This window comes from Panthera tigris, chromosome B1, assembly GCF_018350195.1.
Source record: "Panthera tigris isolate Pti1 chromosome B1, P.tigris_Pti1_mat1.1, whole genome shotgun sequence".
NCBI classification, from domain to species: domain Eukaryota; kingdom Metazoa; phylum Chordata; class Mammalia; order Carnivora; family Felidae; genus Panthera; species Panthera tigris.
In genome coordinates this window covers 185,563,918-185,581,927 of record NC_056663.1, presented here as the reverse complement: position 1 = coordinate 185,581,927, position 18,010 = coordinate 185,563,918, and the positions used below count along the sequence as shown (strand labels likewise).

General features: G+C 36.1%; 1 long non-coding RNA gene across 1 annotated transcript; it reads right to left on the bottom strand.

Annotated features, from left to right (window-relative positions):
* Positions 1-1,147: 1,147 nt before the first annotated feature.
* On the bottom strand, positions 1,148-16,774 carry LOC122237765. The gene is made up of 3 exons (XR_006216397.1): positions 16,613-16,774; positions 4,900-5,261; positions 1,148-1,406 (listed from the first exon to the last, which is right to left on the bottom strand). It is a non-coding gene; the product is annotated as an uncharacterized LOC122237765 (long non-coding RNA).
* Positions 16,775-18,010: the final 1,236 nt, after the last annotated feature.

The window sequence follows — 18,010 nt, the reverse complement described above, 5'->3', positions numbered from 1 at the left end:
TAAGCATTATGCTAGGTTTCTGGGATAGCACAGCAAACAAAACAAAGATTTCTACTCTCAGAAATTGAAACATAATAATGGTACGTAGGCAGTAAACAGTAAGCCAAACAAATAAATAAAACATATAGTACATTACCTACTGTTAAGTACTGTCAGAAAAAAGTGCTTGGGTGAAGAAAGGAAACGGTGGTGAATTAGGGTAATAAGTGGTCAGGACATGCCTCCTTGAGTAGATGACATTTCAGGAAACAGTTGAGAGAGGAGCAGGAATCGGTTAAGCAGATACTTGAGGAAAGAGTTCTCTGGGCAGAGAGAAGAGCTAAAACAAAGTCCTTAGAGTAGACACATGCCCCAAGGCTTAAGGAACCCCAAGAAGGTGGTAGGGCTGAAGGGTATCAGTAAGGGACAGGGTATTAAGACTGGACATCAGAGGATAACAGGCTACAGGCTATCACAAGCCTCATAAGCCATGATAAGGACTGGGCTCACACTCAGTGCCCAGTGAGAGTTGCTGCAGGGTTTGGGTGGAAGAGTGGCAAGATCTACCTTTATTTTTCACTTTAATTTTTTTAATGTTTTATTTATTTTTTAGAGAGACAGAGCATGAGTGGGGGTGGGGCAGAGAGAGAGGGAGACACAGAATCCAAAGCAGCCTCCAGGCTCTGAGCTGTCAGCACGAAGCCCGACTCGGGGCTCGCACCCACGAACTGTGAGATCATGACCTGAGCCGTAGTCTGACACTTACCCGCCTGAGCCACCCAGGTGCCCCATTTTTTATTTTAATAGGATTATTCAAGTTGCAGTGTTGAGAAGAGGTTCTCGATGTCAAGGTTTGAAGCAGGAAGAACTGCTGTGAGTTGGGATGTATGAAAAAGAAATAACCAGAGACAAATTTGCCATTTAAAGATGTGGAAAAACTGAGAGGAAAGTAAGTTATAGGGAGGATGGTGGGAAGATTAGGATCTCAGTAATGGACATATTAAAATCAAAACGACTGCTCGAGATTCATTCCTCACTTTTTTTTTTTCTGTGTGGAGGGACTTCTAGTTTCTATCATTCCACAGCAGTAAGTTATTTAACAGATTGATTTAGAGAAAACAAGTGGACACATGCTCAATCAGCTTAGCCAGCTCTTTTACTCTCTTATTCTGCAGGGTGGGGTAAATGCATTCTTTAACTCTGTAATGCAAATTTTAAAAAGTCAAGCCCTAGTGGGGGTGTCTATGTCTATTAAGCAATTGTGTTTGATTAGGTGAGTAAACTTAAATCTTTAGTGAAGTGTTAGTAAGTCTTATTTGCTATAATTCCATAGATGCTTTCTTCAAAGAGCTTTGTATGGAATGAAAGTCATCATTTGAATTTCCATATGATAGTCCTCGTGTCAATCTGACAATCCTTTTTGAATCCTGGGGGTGGGAAAAGAATGGTATTATTCCTCTTCTTCAATCTAAAGATTTAAAAAAATGAATATAGAGTGAATTTTACACTAAAGATTATTATTAAGAGGCAACCTTCACATCCAAGTCTTCTCAATTTTGAAGGTAAAATTGTATTTGACCTTTAACTAAAGATCAATTCCACTGGGTAACCAATTTGGACTGATTCCACTGGAGATCACCTAAGAGTATTCTGGCATTGTAAATGGCCATTAAAAGCCATCAGTGCTATAATTCTTCTAGAAACAGATAGTTATGTGAGAGTCATATGATGGTTATTGCTTTATGATTTAGATATTATTTAATGAACAGTTGGAAATATCTATCAAGTCTAACTTGACACAAGAGGACAGAGAGGACCTCCATCTCAGCCAGGACTACTTGGGAAAAATGCTGTAATTTCCAAAAGCATACCCTTCAAACTGACAATAATAGCATATTATCCATTTGCTTTACATCTTTCACTTAAAATTATCAAAACAGTTTGCAGTACTTGACTTCAGTCTTATGTGTTAACTAGAGTCATAGCTGTAAGTCATTGGGACCGCCCATCACTATCAGCACAGGTCATGATAGGTGAGGGGTTTTAACCTGTTTTGTGCCATTTGGGCAGCATTTTGAAACCTTCTCAGAATAATACTTTTACATATATAGAAGCCCAAGGTAAGAACCATATTGAAACATACTGTCCTCTTTCAAGGGTACCCACTTTTCGCATTTCGCTTAAACATTGTACCTATTCACAGGTTTGAAGACATTTCTTTTTCAAAGAGAATAACATTATTTTATTAGATTCTTACCATTGGCTTATCAAATTTTCACTTCATGTATGTTGCTCATAAAGTGTTACACAAATCACCTTCGCTGTGAATATGTTATGGCTGATATAAACCCATAACTCTTTGATTATTTGGATTTCTTCTTAGTCTTATTGATCCAAACCCCTATAAAGCAATGTTACTGGAAGTTTATAATTTACATAGAACATAATTGTGTTTTATAGCTTCCTCCAAATATATGCACATTTACAACTATTTTCATATTTAACCCATATTTCTTGAGCAAAGTCTCATGGACCCAATCACTCTTCAAGGTGCTAGGAATTCAGTTCTGAATCAGATAAAGTTAGCGAAAACAAGGGAAGGAAAATAAAGAAACAAAGAAATAAAGGAAGGAAGGGAAGAGAAGAGAGAGAGAAAGAGAAAGGTGAGGGAAAGAAAGGGAAGGAAATAGAATGTTAAATGAGGCGTAATGAAGGAATAAGAACTGACAGTAGCTGAGAATGAGACAGGTGGTCAGGAAAGGGCTTTTTGAGAAAATGACTTTTGAACAGAGAATTTGCTATACCAATCCCCAAAAATAATGTATTGTTTACAAAAAGCAAATTAGCTTGAACCCAGTGTGATCACGTTCACAAGCAAGGACCTAGGGTTCTGCCTTAGACTAGAAAGAAGGCGCGTCCTGCACCTGTCATTCCCAAGGAGGGTAACTTCAGAGATGTCTATTGCAGAGACATGTCTGGCAGGGTTGAAGCAGGGGCTGCCATGTTCTCAGACTAGACATATAAAGGTGAACTTGGACCATAAATCGGTAGTCTCCCCAGAAGCATTTGACTTGAAGATATTTCTCCAGGATTTCAGCCATGCTGAAAGGACCTGAAATATGATTACTTGGTTTTCCTCTCTTCTTAGTTCACTTTGTACCAAAACATCAGCTACGTCAGAGGTAAGGGCCATGCTCCCTCAGAAACGTGTAGGGAAGAATGTTTTCTGGCTTCTTCTTGCTTCGGGTGACTTGCTGGCAACCCTTGGCATGTGGCTGTGACACTTCAATGTCTATCGTGTTGTTACACGATGTCCTCTCCTCATGCGTCTGTGTCTTCACGTGGTCTTCTAATAAGAACACCAGCCCACTTTACTCCAGTATATCCTCACGTTGACAAATTACATCTCGAATGACCCTATTTGCAAATAGGGTCACATTTGGAGGTCCTAGGAGTCGGGATTTCGATACATATTTTGGGGGGAATAGAATTCAACCTACAATAGTCATTTCTGGAGTTCACACAAAAATTTGCAGTACGTAGAAATCAGACAGAGTACCAACAGTATAGGCTAAGAATTTAGTTGGCTAACTATTTTAACTTTGGCATTACTATTTGTTGTATTGTTGATCTTAGGAGGGTCACTAAAATGTCTAGACTCAGTTTTCTCATCTACAAAATGGTGTGTTCACCTACTTTGCAGAACTGTGGTAAAAACAGAAATAATATAAATACATTGGGAGCACATAGAAGCTCAAATCCTTGTTCAATTGTTCTCATAAAGTATTTTTGGCATTCAAATACGAATTGTAAGACTAAATAGAAAGGTATGGCAAGTTATCCATCCTTAGGAAAAATTCGGGGTCTTGAGTCAAAATTTTTACTTAAATTAAAGCAAGAAATAGATGTATTTTCCTATTTCAAGTTCAGAACTCCATACTAAAATGTATCCTGATACACTTCCACAACAAGTTGAATTGAATCAAACCCATTAATGACATGAAAAGTCCAAGAATCACTCATTTTTTTTAAATTAGTGGTTGACATCAAAGATAATAGTCATTAGAGTTGCCAAAATGAGATCTATTTTCCAAAGAACTACTTGTCTTGAAGTTAAAGCCATGGCCTATAATTAAGAGCATACTCTTCAGCAAGCCTTGTGCTGACTATCTAATATAAATTATGTCCATTTCTGGTAGTCTATCATAGCTGTTTATAAAATATATAAAGCACATAGCATCGATATAGCATATCACAATTTATAATTATATGTTTAAGTTTGTGTTTACTTGTCCACTGTCTGTTTTACATACTAGATCTTAAGCCTCTAGAGAAATAGGGACTATGTCTCAACCCTCTAGCACATTGACTGTCACACAGAAAGGGCTCAATAAATATCAATTTAATGAATAAATGGATTGGTGAGTTTATTGACGAATAAAAACATTATTACTCTCTCTCCAGACATTCTCATTTGATAGATTTGCCTTCAGCAAAGCCAACACAGTAAGCTGTATATTTATTTACTTGTCCATTACATAGAAGTACTAGATAAATCCATGGAATTTTGTTGGCAGAATACTTTAAAATCCAGTAACAACATATTTTGGACATTAAGTATGGCATGATACTTTTTATAATTCTTCTATATACAAGGAAAGGTAGGCATCAGAGCTTTGGAGATGGAATACAGAGAAAGCAGGAAAGAAAACAGACACAAGATCCACAAAAACAGGATATAGCCAAAGAAAGTGAAAATGAGTAAGAAAAAGTCAAACAATATATAGGTGAAAGTGAGAGGCAAACGGAACCAAAGTGTGAAAAAAGATCAGACTAACATCAATATATAAATAAGCCAGGTTAGAAAACTTATGTGACATTTCACATTTTTATAATTTGGCCCAAAGTAACATGTTCTACCTTATTTTCCATTGCTCAGCTTGTTGATTAATATCCCCGGTAAATTTCTACCTCGCAGTGCTTGCTTCTGTCCTCCACTCTGCCAAGAATACTTCCACCTGCCTATCATTAGATTTCTCCTTGTATTCATTAAGGTTCTAATTTCTCTGGTACAGACTTCCCATTATATCTGTGTAAGAAGCGGAGACTCAGGATTAAGGAGACGACGTAAATTCACACAGTTGGTGAAGCACGAGGGCTAGGGCACAGAAGGGTTGTTTCCATAGCATCACAAGGTCTATGATTTGTAGCATCCTAGCATCTTTTGCTCCAAGGTTTTAAATAGAGTACGTTATCCATCACCTGTGCCAGACAATGCATACCTGGGTCAACATAAGAAACAAGAAAAGTTAGTGGAAATCCATTAGATTATAGTTACCAGCAAATGAGAGGCAAACAAAGAGCTGTCTGCTCTATTTATGTCTTCCCAAGTATGCTGAACGAAGTCGATGGAAGAAAACTCCAAAGCAGTTGGTTAACACAAAAATAGCCTAAAAGTGCATAATATGTGATAATTCATAATGTAAAAAGGATACATTTGCAGGGTATGCAAAAATATTGGATGATTAAATTCCTATTCAACTACGAAGTGATTTGCAAAATAGTATGAAAAGCATAATCTTGGGGTGATTTTCTTTTTTCCTTAAATACTCCACATAACCCCATTGATTTTAAAATGTAAAACTTTCCTGTTAAGGGAAATTCCTGTTAAGGGAAATTCCTGTTAAAGGAAAGCATACCCATGGGCATCTCAGAGAACATTCAGCAGTATTTTTAATTTAAAGAGTAGTACAGTTACACAATATAAAATCAGTATCCATTGGTTATTAAAATGTTCCGTTCCGATTTGATGTTTATAGAACTTGGTCGGCATTTTTCATTTACTTTATTTGAAGATCTGAATAGGTGACTATAAACTATAGGAACTTGTTTAGGAAGTACATCTTAGCATAATAAGTTAAATTTAATGAGTTGCCAATAAGGATATTTTTTTTGTCTCCCATGTAATTGAAGTGCCCTAGTTTCATAAATGGCTTAGAAAATAATAAAGCAGAACATTTTTATGACTTGACATTTAAGAAAAAAAATCTGTTTCTCTAGAAAATAGGAATAAGAGGATTAAGGGGAATATTATAGGAAACAAAAAGAGATTTCCTGATAATTTTGTTCTCTAAGACATAAAGAAAACTTCACTATACAAATATTTCTCCTTCACTTAAAGTTCTTTGGGTTGGAAAACACCTCAGAATACATACATAACTATATATAGTCTCTCTCCTTATTTGCATGTATATACATACATATGCTATGTATTCTATATGACATGTAAGTATATATAAATAGCATATATAAAAATTAAAACCACATATATAAATAAAATATTTCTATATGTGTTCCTCTTTCTCATTTTTAATATATAGAATCAAGTTAATCATTATTGGAATACCTCCTCTGAGGGCAAAAAATTCATCATTTCCTGATGTTGCTTATAGACACTTCCATCTACTCATTTATACCTCCATTTATTTGATAAGCATTTATCAGCATCTGTTATTGGGTACTTCAGATAAAACACACACACACACACACACACACACACACACACACACACAACAACAACAACAACAACTTACAGTTCCTGTCTTCAAGGAAAACAGAGCTACTATGGGAAGGCATATATAACAATGTGAATGCAGGGCACCTGAATGGCTCAGTCAGTTAAACATCTGACTCCTGATTTTGACTCAGGTCATGATCTCATGGGTCATGGGATTGATCCCCAGGTCGGGCTCTGTGCTGACGGCACAGGGTCTGCTTGGGATTCTCTCTCTCTCTTTCTGCCTGCACCCCCCCCCCCCGACCCATGCTTTGTCTCTCTCTCTCTCTCTTTCTCTCTCTCAAAATAAATAAATAACATTACAAAAATGTGAATGCAATAATATATATTATTTGAGAAAAATGCTACTGAAGTAGAGAGAATACAGTTGGAGGTGGAGTAGACAAAATAGAATCTTGTAAGGAAAGCTCACCTTCTGGAAGAATCTCAAAAGATGACATAATAGACCAAGTAGGCTTTTCAGGGAAAAGGCTTGGAGTCTTGGCACTGTGTGGGGCATGACAATTGCAAGGCCTGCCCCATGATTTGAATTTAAAATAAAACGCTTAAATATAGGTGAAGTTAAATGATTAAAAACAAAGAATGAGCAAACATATTGTCAGGTAAGTGTAAATATCAAGTAAACAGAGTTCACACAATTAATAGTCAAATAAAGTTCAAGGCAAAAAAGCATTTTACAAGCCAAAATAGCTCTTTACAGAAATGATGAATTACTGTAATACAAATTCACAATAATATAAATATCTGATACTTAATAAAGTTGTCTCAACATTTGTATGAGAGGTTAAAATACATGAATGTGAGTTAACGTACTTACCTGTGTCTTTGACAGATCTTGCCAGCAAAAGTTAATCTGGATATGAAAGTCATGAATTTATACTATATACTGTATATACTACGTATTATTCTGCTATATATTGATTGTTATTATAGTTATATAATTCTTTATATATTACTATATATTATTTTATCATATGATGGAGTTATTATTTTATTATATAATATGATAGAATTTAAAAAATTTTTTTTAATGTTTATTTTTGAGAGAGAGAGAGAAAGAGAGACAGAGCATGAGCAGGGGAAGAGCAGAGAGAGAAGGAGACCCAGAATCTGAAACAGGCTCCAGGCTCTGAGCTGTCAGCACAGGGCCTGATGTGGGGCTCGAACTCACAAACTGTGAGATCATGACCTGAGCCGAAGCCGGATGCTCAACCGACTGAGCCACCCAGGCACCCCTAATATGATAGTATTTTTATGTCATATGATAGAATTACATACCACACATTCTAACCTACAAAGAGAAAATATACCTTGTTAAGCACCACAGATCTTTTATAAACTGAACAAAAATTAAGAAAAAACAATTCAACAAATTTCAGAAGTTAGTTAACGGGTCATATTACCTGAAAATAATACAATGAAACTAGGTATTATTAAGAAAAGTTTATCTTTATAAAAAATGCTTGGAAAATAAACAAAAATATCATAAGGAACTTTGAGGTCAAAGCAGAAATTAAATTTGTCATAGCATTTATATAGAATACAATGTGAGAGTACCACATGTTACATTAATGGAATACAGCCAAATCTCCACCTAGATGAGAATTTATGACTCTAAATGCACATATTTTATGCAAGAAATACTAGGTGTGAAAGAATTCAACATGCAACTCAAGTATTCACAACAAACTAAAACAAACATTAAATGAGTAAAGCAGGATAAAGGAATTAAAAATAAGAAATACAAACAGAAACGCATGAATTAGAAACCCAAAAGGTAGCAGAATGGAAACATAAATATAAAGATGATTAAAGAAATAGTCAAACTTGGCAATGTCATTGAAAGAGAGGAAATAAACTTGGAAGAAATCACAACTATGAAACATTATGAATAAAAGAGGATTAGATTAAAATTATAGGCAGTATTATTTTTAATGTAAAATCACTATGAATTAAAAATTGGAAACATTGGGGGCGCCTGGGTGGCTTGGTTGGTTAAGCGTCCGACTTCGGCTCGGGTCATGATCTCACGGCCAGTGAGTTCGAGCCCCGCGTCGGGCTCTGTGCTGACCGCTCAGAGCCTACAGCCTGTTTCAGATTGTGTGTCTCCCTCTCCCTCTGACCCTCCCCTGTTCATGCTCTGTCCCTCTCTGTCTCAAAAATAAATAAACGTTAAAAAAAAATTGGAAACATTGTCATAGAACGTAAAAATACATTAATTATCAAAACTAACTTAAGACAGGAAAATCACATGAAGACATCTAACAAGTGTACAGTTTAAAAAGACAAACCAAACATATCTCCACAAAATGTGGCCAGGGAAGTATGATACAGATGAATTTGTGGGAAAGATATGTCAGGATCATTCTTATGCTATTTAGACTGATTCAGAACATAGAAAATAGTTTATGGAGAAAAGATTGATCCCCAAACCCTCAAAATACCATGCTGCAACCTTGTTTAGGATTACAGGTGTGAAAATCTTCAGGGAAACACCATCAATTTTGGCCTCATATAATGTTAAAGATGTAATATAAGATGGTGAAATGGACTGGGTCTAAAAAATTCAAGGGCTTATCTTACACCGCTTACATTGTATTGCTTCTATTACATTGTTCATATAATATTACATTGCTTGTATTAATATATCATATGCATGTATAATCAGTTGTTCAAAAATATTTTGAAAGTTGCTCAAAACACACTTGATAGAAATTAAATGTTCACTTATGAACATTTTGAATAGAGACCACTTTTTATACAATAAAGAAGCATTTTATTAAATAGCAAAACAACATAAAGAGAAATGGATGCACAGATATTGGCAAAGAAGAAAAAAAATAATTCTGTGTTAATGATATTATATCCCTAGACAAATGAATAGAATCAAGTGAAAAACAATTACCAACAGATTGAAATGCTTTTAGAATGATTAGAGGGGTGCCTGGGGGGCTCAGTTGGTTGAGCGTCCGACCTCAGCTCAGGTCATGATCTCACGGTTTGTGGGTTTGAGCCCCACATCGGGCTCTGTGCTGACACCTCAGAGCCTGGAGTCTGCTTCGAATTCAGTGTCTCCCTCTCTCTCTGCCCCTCCCCCACTCATGCTCTGTCTCTTGCTCTCTCAAAAATAAATAAACACGAAAAAAAATTTTAAAGTATTATGGGAATAATTTAGTGGTAAGGTACATTTTTGTTTTGTGATTTCAATGTGACTGCACCACACTCAATATTTAAATCTGTTTATTTACATTTCCAAGAGAATCTCATCCTTTCAATTTCTTAAATTCTACGTAATTCTAGTTGATTCCACTTCATTTGCTTTCTTTTCCTATTAATCCTCTATCTCATTAGAAAGCTGTGTTACAGCATCAACCTTTTTGCCTGCTCTTTTATTCTTTGCACCTGATCTTAATTACAACGTGGTCCTTCCTAAAGGGTTCCATTTTCGTAAGTGGCAGGTGCTGTAAAACACTCCTGCAGAAGATCTCAAGGTATGAATTCAGTATCCAACTCACTCCAACACGCTTCGTATGACCTCTGTGTGTTCATCTCCATAAAGAAAAAAACGAAACAAAATAAAATCTAAACCTGCTACTTCAAAACACATGCCATCTGGCTAAATCATTCTATACTCCTCTTCCTGGTTATCATCCACAAACATCTGGGTTAATCCTCTTATTCAACTACAGACTTTGGCCCTTAGTTCACAATGCCTTTCCATCTGAAATCCTACTGTGGTCCAGGGTGACTTTTACGCGACAGAGAGAATGCATCCAATATTGGCCAAAAGCCACAACATGGCTATTACTTGGACTTCCTCCTCTTCAGGGAAAACCTTCTCTCTGAAATAAATAACTCAGCGCCTTCACTCTCTCTCCTTGACCTCCCATTCTTTCAGCTCCTGAGCTCAACTCTTTTTAGATCTCTTCTTCCACCTAGTTGGAGCACCCAAGTCTGTGACTGTAACTGGCTGTACATTCAAATCACCCTGGGAGCATTAAGAAAGTGTGGATGCCTTTTGTCCCATCAAAGATCAATTGTTTCAGAATCTCTGAACTTTGGTATTAAGCAGCATACGTAAGGTGCAGGCAGGTTAAAGAACCACTGCCCTGGGGTTCTTCTGTCTCTACTTCCATTTCTCTCTTCACTGTCTTTCTTATCCAGCTTGGATTCCAACTGTCTTCATTTAAATTTGCTCATTTGTCAGTAACTCCCTCTTCTGGGTCCCTTTTGTTGTTCCCACCTGGCAAAGTTTAACCCCCATTGAAAACTAATGCCCTGAGCTTTTTAAACACTGCTAGAGGGAACACACACAATCTTGCACACTGGTATCATCACTAATTTGTAGTCACCAATATACATAGCTGCTCTGTGGTCTTACTGTGTCCACAATAAGCTCTTTTTTCCCCCTTTTCTCTTTGGCACTGTGATAAACCATCTCCATTTTTTTTTTCAAATCTCTAACCCCATCACCTCACTCATCTTTCATGGATGTCCTTAAATGACAACTTGACAGTAAGAACAGAATCCTTTATATGGAAACTCCTGAACTACCACAACCTCAATAATATGCTTCTGTACAAGATTGCCTCTTTCCTTCTATTGCAATGTAAGAAGTGTCCTTCTTCCTATCCAAGGCTCGCCTCTCAACTTGTTTCCAGAGTCCCTCTGGCTCCTTTTCAAAGGTTTTGCTGTGAAACTTATCCATAGATAATTTGTCTAAGGGAACAGTTGCAGCTTGGATTTGACTATGGCTCCTCACTAATTGCCTGAATGACCAATAAGCATTTGACCTAATATCTTCATACTCTTTTTTACCTGTAAAATGGGGGATAGAAATATTCTTATTGCATAGAGTGGTGGTGAGAATCGAAAAAGTTAATATTTATAGACGTTGGAAGAATAAGGACAATAACAGTGGTTGATAAACTATCCCCTCATTCCTATATACTTAATTTCTATGACCATATTCACTTCTTCTAATCAGAATCTACACACACTCTTTAGAAAAAAATATCATCTTCACGTTCTCCTTCAGTAACCGGCATATTTTTCTCTTCGCATTCACAGCCAAACATAACAGAAAAGTCTGAATTTTGTCTCCACATCTGTTTCTCCTTTTCACTCCACAACCTTCTGAAATCTGGATTCAACTTCCCCCACTCTGCTGAACCTGCTCTTGTCAATGTCAGCAATGATGGCCTTGTAGTTAAATCCAATAAATAATTTCCAGGCCTTATCTACCTGAACACTTGGCAGAGTTTGACACTATTGACTGCTCCTTCTTTCTTGAAATGCCCTCTTCTTATGACTTATCTCTTACTGCACTCTCCTTGTTTGCCTTATACTTCTCTGACCGTTTCATTTTCGTCTCTTTTGTGAGCTTCTCTTTCTCCTTGGTCTACCCTTTAATTATTGGCAATCTTCAGAATTCTGCCCTAAGCCCTTTTACCTTCTTATTTTAAAAAATCCCCCAGCTAATATTTTCTGCGTCCAGGGCATCAATTTCCATCTATAACACGATGGGTCCCACCCTATCAATCTCCAACTCAGAGGAGGAAATACAGGGCGATGTTTAAGAACATGAATTCTAGAGATTGTAGACCTATGTTCAAGGTTTGTATTCATACTCTGCTAGTTACTACACATGCGATGGAGAAATCACTTCACTTGTCTAAGCTTCGGATCAGTTCTTTGTAAAATAACGATATGAATTATTTTCTTTATACACTGTATGATAAAACAGGTATACATTGCTTAGGAGACTTGTTTATGTAAAAAAAAAATATTTAATATATTTTATCTATTGCTGATTACCTCTACCTTTAGATCTTTCTATTAGCCTGTATGACAGCTGGCTATTTGGCACAACCATTTGATTGCCCATGAAGTTCCCGAATGCCAAATCTTAATATATTTTCCCTAGCCCCCTTCTCTTTGTATATTAGGTGACATAGTGACCCAATAAGAAGTTCATTCCCAACACTAATCCTCTTATTTGATATCTTTTTCATATCTGTGCATTTGTAGTTATGTCACCCTTTCAATTTCTAATACCGTTTATTTTTTCTCCTTTTTCTTTTGATGAATCCTCCCAGAGATTTATTTGTCTTCAAAGAACCAACTTTTATGTGTTTCAAAATAATTTTATAATTGTTTTGCATTTATTGATTCTGTTCTTAACTTTATTGTGTCCTTTCTTTTTTTGTCAAAGTTTCTATTCCATATTCTTTAGTTTCACACTTAACTCATTAATATTCAGCTCTTCTTTTTTTAATATGAGAACAAGTAAATTGCCTTCTAAATAAGTTTTTTTGTAAATTTTAAAAAATGTTTATGTATTTTTGAGAGAGGGATGGAGGGCGAGTGGGGGAGGAACAGAGAGAGACAGGGAGATAAGAATCTGAGGCAGGCTCCAGGCTCCATGCTGTCAGCCCAGAGCCCAATGTAGGGCTTGAACTCATGAACCATGAGATCACAACCTGAGCTGAAGTTGGACACTTAACCAACTGAGCCATCCAGGCACCCCTCTAAGTAAGTTTTAATAGTTTTGTCATTTAGTCATAACAGTATCAGAATAATACATGAATTATTTATGGGTGTGTGTGTGTGTGTGTGTGTGTGTCTAACATATTTTTTTCATTTAGTGGCCTTATATTGACCATAGTTTGAAATTTGTTAAATCCTATATTATTATCCTGTATATAATTTTTATAAATGCTTTATATGTTTGTAAAGAGTTCATATCCTCTTATTCTTGGGTGCAGGACTCCATAGAAGCTTATTATCTCTAGATTAATAATTTTGTTCAAATTTTCTACATTTTTATTTATTACCTTTCTCAGATTAATTTGTCAAAAATTGAGAAATGTTAAATTTGCCACAAGGATGAAGGATTTATTAACTTTTATCAGTAACTTTATCAGCATTATATTTATTCTGAGATAGTTTTATTTGGAGCATATGAATATATCATTATTAGAGATCCTGATATATTGAGCCTCTTATCATTATGTGATAACAATTTACATTCCTAAAAGTATTTTAAGGATATATTTTTATTTTAAGATATATTTTAAGATATATTATATTATATTTTAAGATATATTTTTCTCCTATTAAAATATTATGTCAGCTTGCTTTTGGTATTTGTTTTGCATATCTTTTCCATCATTTTACTTTAAGCCTTCCCATGTCTTTTATTTTACGCCTTGTCTCTATAAACACAATATAGTTCAAATTAAAATCTCTGTTTCATGATAAGTATAATACATGTATCTTTGTGATTATGATATATTATGTCTGTTTCTACTCTTCTTAATTTTTGTTTTTCTTTTACCATCTTTCTTACTATTTTAAAATTTGAGTTCATATTTTCTTTTTTTATAAGACTTTATCTTTTATCATTCAAATTTATTTTTAGAAAGTCCAAACTAAAATAATGTCTTAATTTCCTTCATAACAATTTAACAGCCATGGGACCCAATAAATTGATCATTCTCCTAACTTGCATAATTTGTGCATGTCATGTTTTAGTTTCACTTTCCCTCCTCCTTCAATATATTCTTTAAAATTTTATTTAATCCAGTTTCTTGTGTTGACTTCTCTGTTTTATTCATCGGCACATGGTTATTTTACACTCTTCTTGAAAGATAAATTTTGCTGGCTATACCATTCTAAATTAACAGTTTACCTTGCCACTTAAAAAATTTTTTTAATGTTTATTTATTTTTGACAGCGGGAGACAGAGCATAAGCAGGGGAGGGGCAGAGAGAGAGAGGGAGACACAGACTCTGAAGCAGCTTCCAGGCTCTGAGCTGTCAGCACAGAGCCCAAGGCGGGGCTCGAACTCCCAGACCGCGAGATCATGACCTGAGCCAAAGTCAGATGCTCAACCAACAGAGCCACCCAGGCACCCCTACCTTGACACTTTAAAGATATCTTACAACTACCTTCTGGCTTCCAATGATGTTCTAATTATTCATTTGTCAGTCATCTGTTCTTTCTCTTTGGCTGCATTTTAATTATTTAAATTATTTTTATTTTATGGTTATAAAAGAATTATATTCTACTTTTTAAGTTGAAGATAATTTAATGTAGGAGTCACTAGAATAAAGAATAAAAGATGGATCACCACGATGGACAATGGATCTGGAATCAGAAGTCCAGGATTTGGGTCCCTGCTATGTCATTTCTTAGCTGTGTGATGTTGAACAAATCACAAAACCTCCTTACATCCCAGAATCCCCCTGGTTCTAGGGAACAATATCACCCTTAAACAATTGTCAAGAGAACTGAATGAGACAGATGCAGAAACAAGGAACTCCATGCCTAGTTCAGAGAAGTACTCAAGAGATTATGCCAAGTCAAGAAAAGTCCACTTCTTATAAACCTCTAATTTGGATTGAGAGTTGTGCACTGTTCATGAGCTGTTAGAGTTGTCAAAGTCCAGGGAAGCAGTCTGATAAAGTTATATAAGTCAATCACCCAAAATAGCTAACATTGTTGAACACTTACAATGTCTCTTAGACCGTTTTTAAAGGTTTTTCATTGTCTTTATTCTTCTGTAATTTTACTGCAGTTTGTTTCAGTTTCAATTTTATGTTTATCTTGTTTGAGGAGCAGGATGTTTCCTGGATTTGTGGATCTATATTTTCATCAATCCTGAAAAAACTATTACGACTTTCAATATTGTCTCTCTTCTATTCTCCTCTTCTGGAACTGACTTACATACATGCTAAAACTACTTGTATTATCCTTTATGTCTTGTAGCCTCTCATTCATACTTCTGACTTTTTTTTTTTTTTTCTTTTTGGCCCCTCTGGTTCCTATCAACTATTTTTGGATATATATTCTAGTTCACTAATTCTCTCTTCAACTCTAATCATTCTTTTTAATTTAGTCAATTGAAGTTTTTATTTCAACCACTATATGTTTAGTTTTAGATTATGTAGTTAAAAATACATGTATCCAGGGACGGCTGGGTGGCTCAGTAGATTAAGCATCTGACTTTGGCTCCAGTCACGATCTCAGGATTTGTGAGTTCAAGCCCCACCCATGTCAGGCTCTGTGCTGACAGCTCAGAGCCTGGAGCCTGCTTCAGATTCTGTGTTTCCCTCTCCCTCTGTCCCTCTCCTACTCACACTCTGTCTCTCTCTCTTTCTCTCTCTCAAAAATAAATAAATGTTTTAAAAATTAAAAAAATATATCTGTTCATTTCTAATAAACTTTTAATTGAGAAATTTAAGACTGAAGTGTGTAGCTCATTATGTCTGAAGTGCATGCACTTCTATATTCAGTGCCTGAAATTTCCAACAGCTGCAGGGATTTTTAGTTTAATTTCTTGTTTTTGTCTTTCTGCTGATGCTCAGACATAAGGGATTGCTTTCTTTTGTTGAGTTATGTGTTTGTGGTTTGAACGTAATCAGTGACAGACCTATGAGCGTAAATTAAAAGCTGGAAAGTATTGGGGCTAAAGAGCCAATGAAATTCAGAAATCTGGGAGCATTTCAGCCCTTTCTGAGGACCTAGGCTCAGCACTAGGAGCTGAAGTCCCTCTTCCCAACTTCTTAAAATCTCCTGATGGCATTACTGCTATCGCTGATTCCTCAGGGGATCAAAATCACTGATCTTCCAGCAGCTGATTTCCTCCTGGTCTTTTAGCCTTAGCCTCGTCTTCAGTCCCAATTTCCACATGCTCTTTGTTTCTTTGTAGCTTCCTTCCTTAGTTCCTTGATTTCTGTGTTTCTGTCTTTCTTTTTAATAAGAAGAAATGGAGAATTTTGGAACTGTCTCTCCTCCCGAAAAACTACGGATGCCTCAAATGTATTCATTGCAGGCTTTCGTTGTTTTTGCTGCATTCGGACTCTTCCTTAATCCCCAGATCCAATCAACTATGTATTTATATCAATTCATCTTCCAAACAAATGAACAAACAAAAAGTCAAAAGCCATGAACCTCTAACATCTACCGTTTCTCCCTTTACGTACTGCCCATATTCCTGTAAAGATTACCACCATCTCCCACCTGGATTGTTTTAACAGTCCCCTAACTTACTTCCTGTTTCCAATCTGGTTTACATCCAATCCGTTTTCTTCCATGCAATTAGAGTCCTCTTACTAAAGTGCAAGTCTAAACATATATATTTACTACTTAAAACCATCTAACATCCTCTCTTTCAGACACAAGTTTTTCATGGTTTTCTCCTGCGGTCCCAGATTAAATGACCGTTGCTTACATTCTGAAGTTATTTCTTACCAGCACGCCCCCTGCCTCTCACATTCTATACTACATTCAATATAAACCCTTCATCTTGTTTTCTTGTATTATGCATTCACTCTCTTCCCTTTTGACCTCTGGGTAAGCTATCCCCTCTTCCTGATACCGTCCTCCTTACAGATCACTAACCCCATCTCAGTTTCCCATTGCTGGTTAACTGCTCCCCTGAATAGACTCTATTCATCTTCCATGGCCGAACTTAGTCTTCTGTTACAGCACTTACCACACTTTATAGTAATTTCTCTTTACTCGCATGCATTCCCAGTTAGACTATACATCCCATGAAGACAAGAGCTGTCTACTTCATTTATTCTTGTGTACCAGATACTTAGTCAAGTGCCTTGCCTTTGGGCACTGGATAAATATTTATTGAATGAATGAATGAATGAAAGTAAGGATAGTTGCACAAATAGCAAGAGAGGAGCTCTGAAAAGAAACAGAAATGAAATTTCCAGTTACAACCACAGAGTCTCTAATTCTTACTTCTTTCTTTATCAAATATAAACCTCCATAAAGATTTCTTAAATAAGTGCCTTGCATGTAATAAGGGTTCATTATTTTATTCAAGAAATAAAATATTCCCTGGTTACAATTGGTGATATCCCTGCATTTCTCTAGATAAAGCTTATAATAAAAACGAAATGGTGAAAACCCTTGGTTACTTGATGTATTGAAATATTTTTTCCTTATCATTCAAATATAGCATAGTCACCATTATTTTATCTTAGGTCTGTTTTCACACAAATTATCCTAATTGGTATTTGAATCCTATGATTCTCACTTAGCCAGAGTCCAGCTTAGCCACAGTTTCCCACATTCTATACCACCCACTGTCTCTATCCATTTTGTGCTGTCAGAGGCACATCAAGCAGCCTCTGAGTGTAATCACATCAAAATCGATTTTCATGGCTGAGGGAAAAATAATGGAAATTTCTCTAATGTAGTAAATGTATGTGTTCCTTTTGGTTAACCAAAATAGACTATATATCAGACCTGTCAAAATTAAGTTTTCTTGATTCAGTGCTCTCGCACCGACTTGTATACCAATTATAAAGGCATGCCGTGGAGCACCATGACGCAATCTTCCTGCTTCCCCGGTCTGCTTCTGCATGTCTCTCAAATGAATAATCTCACCAACTTATCAAGCTACAACCTGATGTACAGTCTGAATCCCCA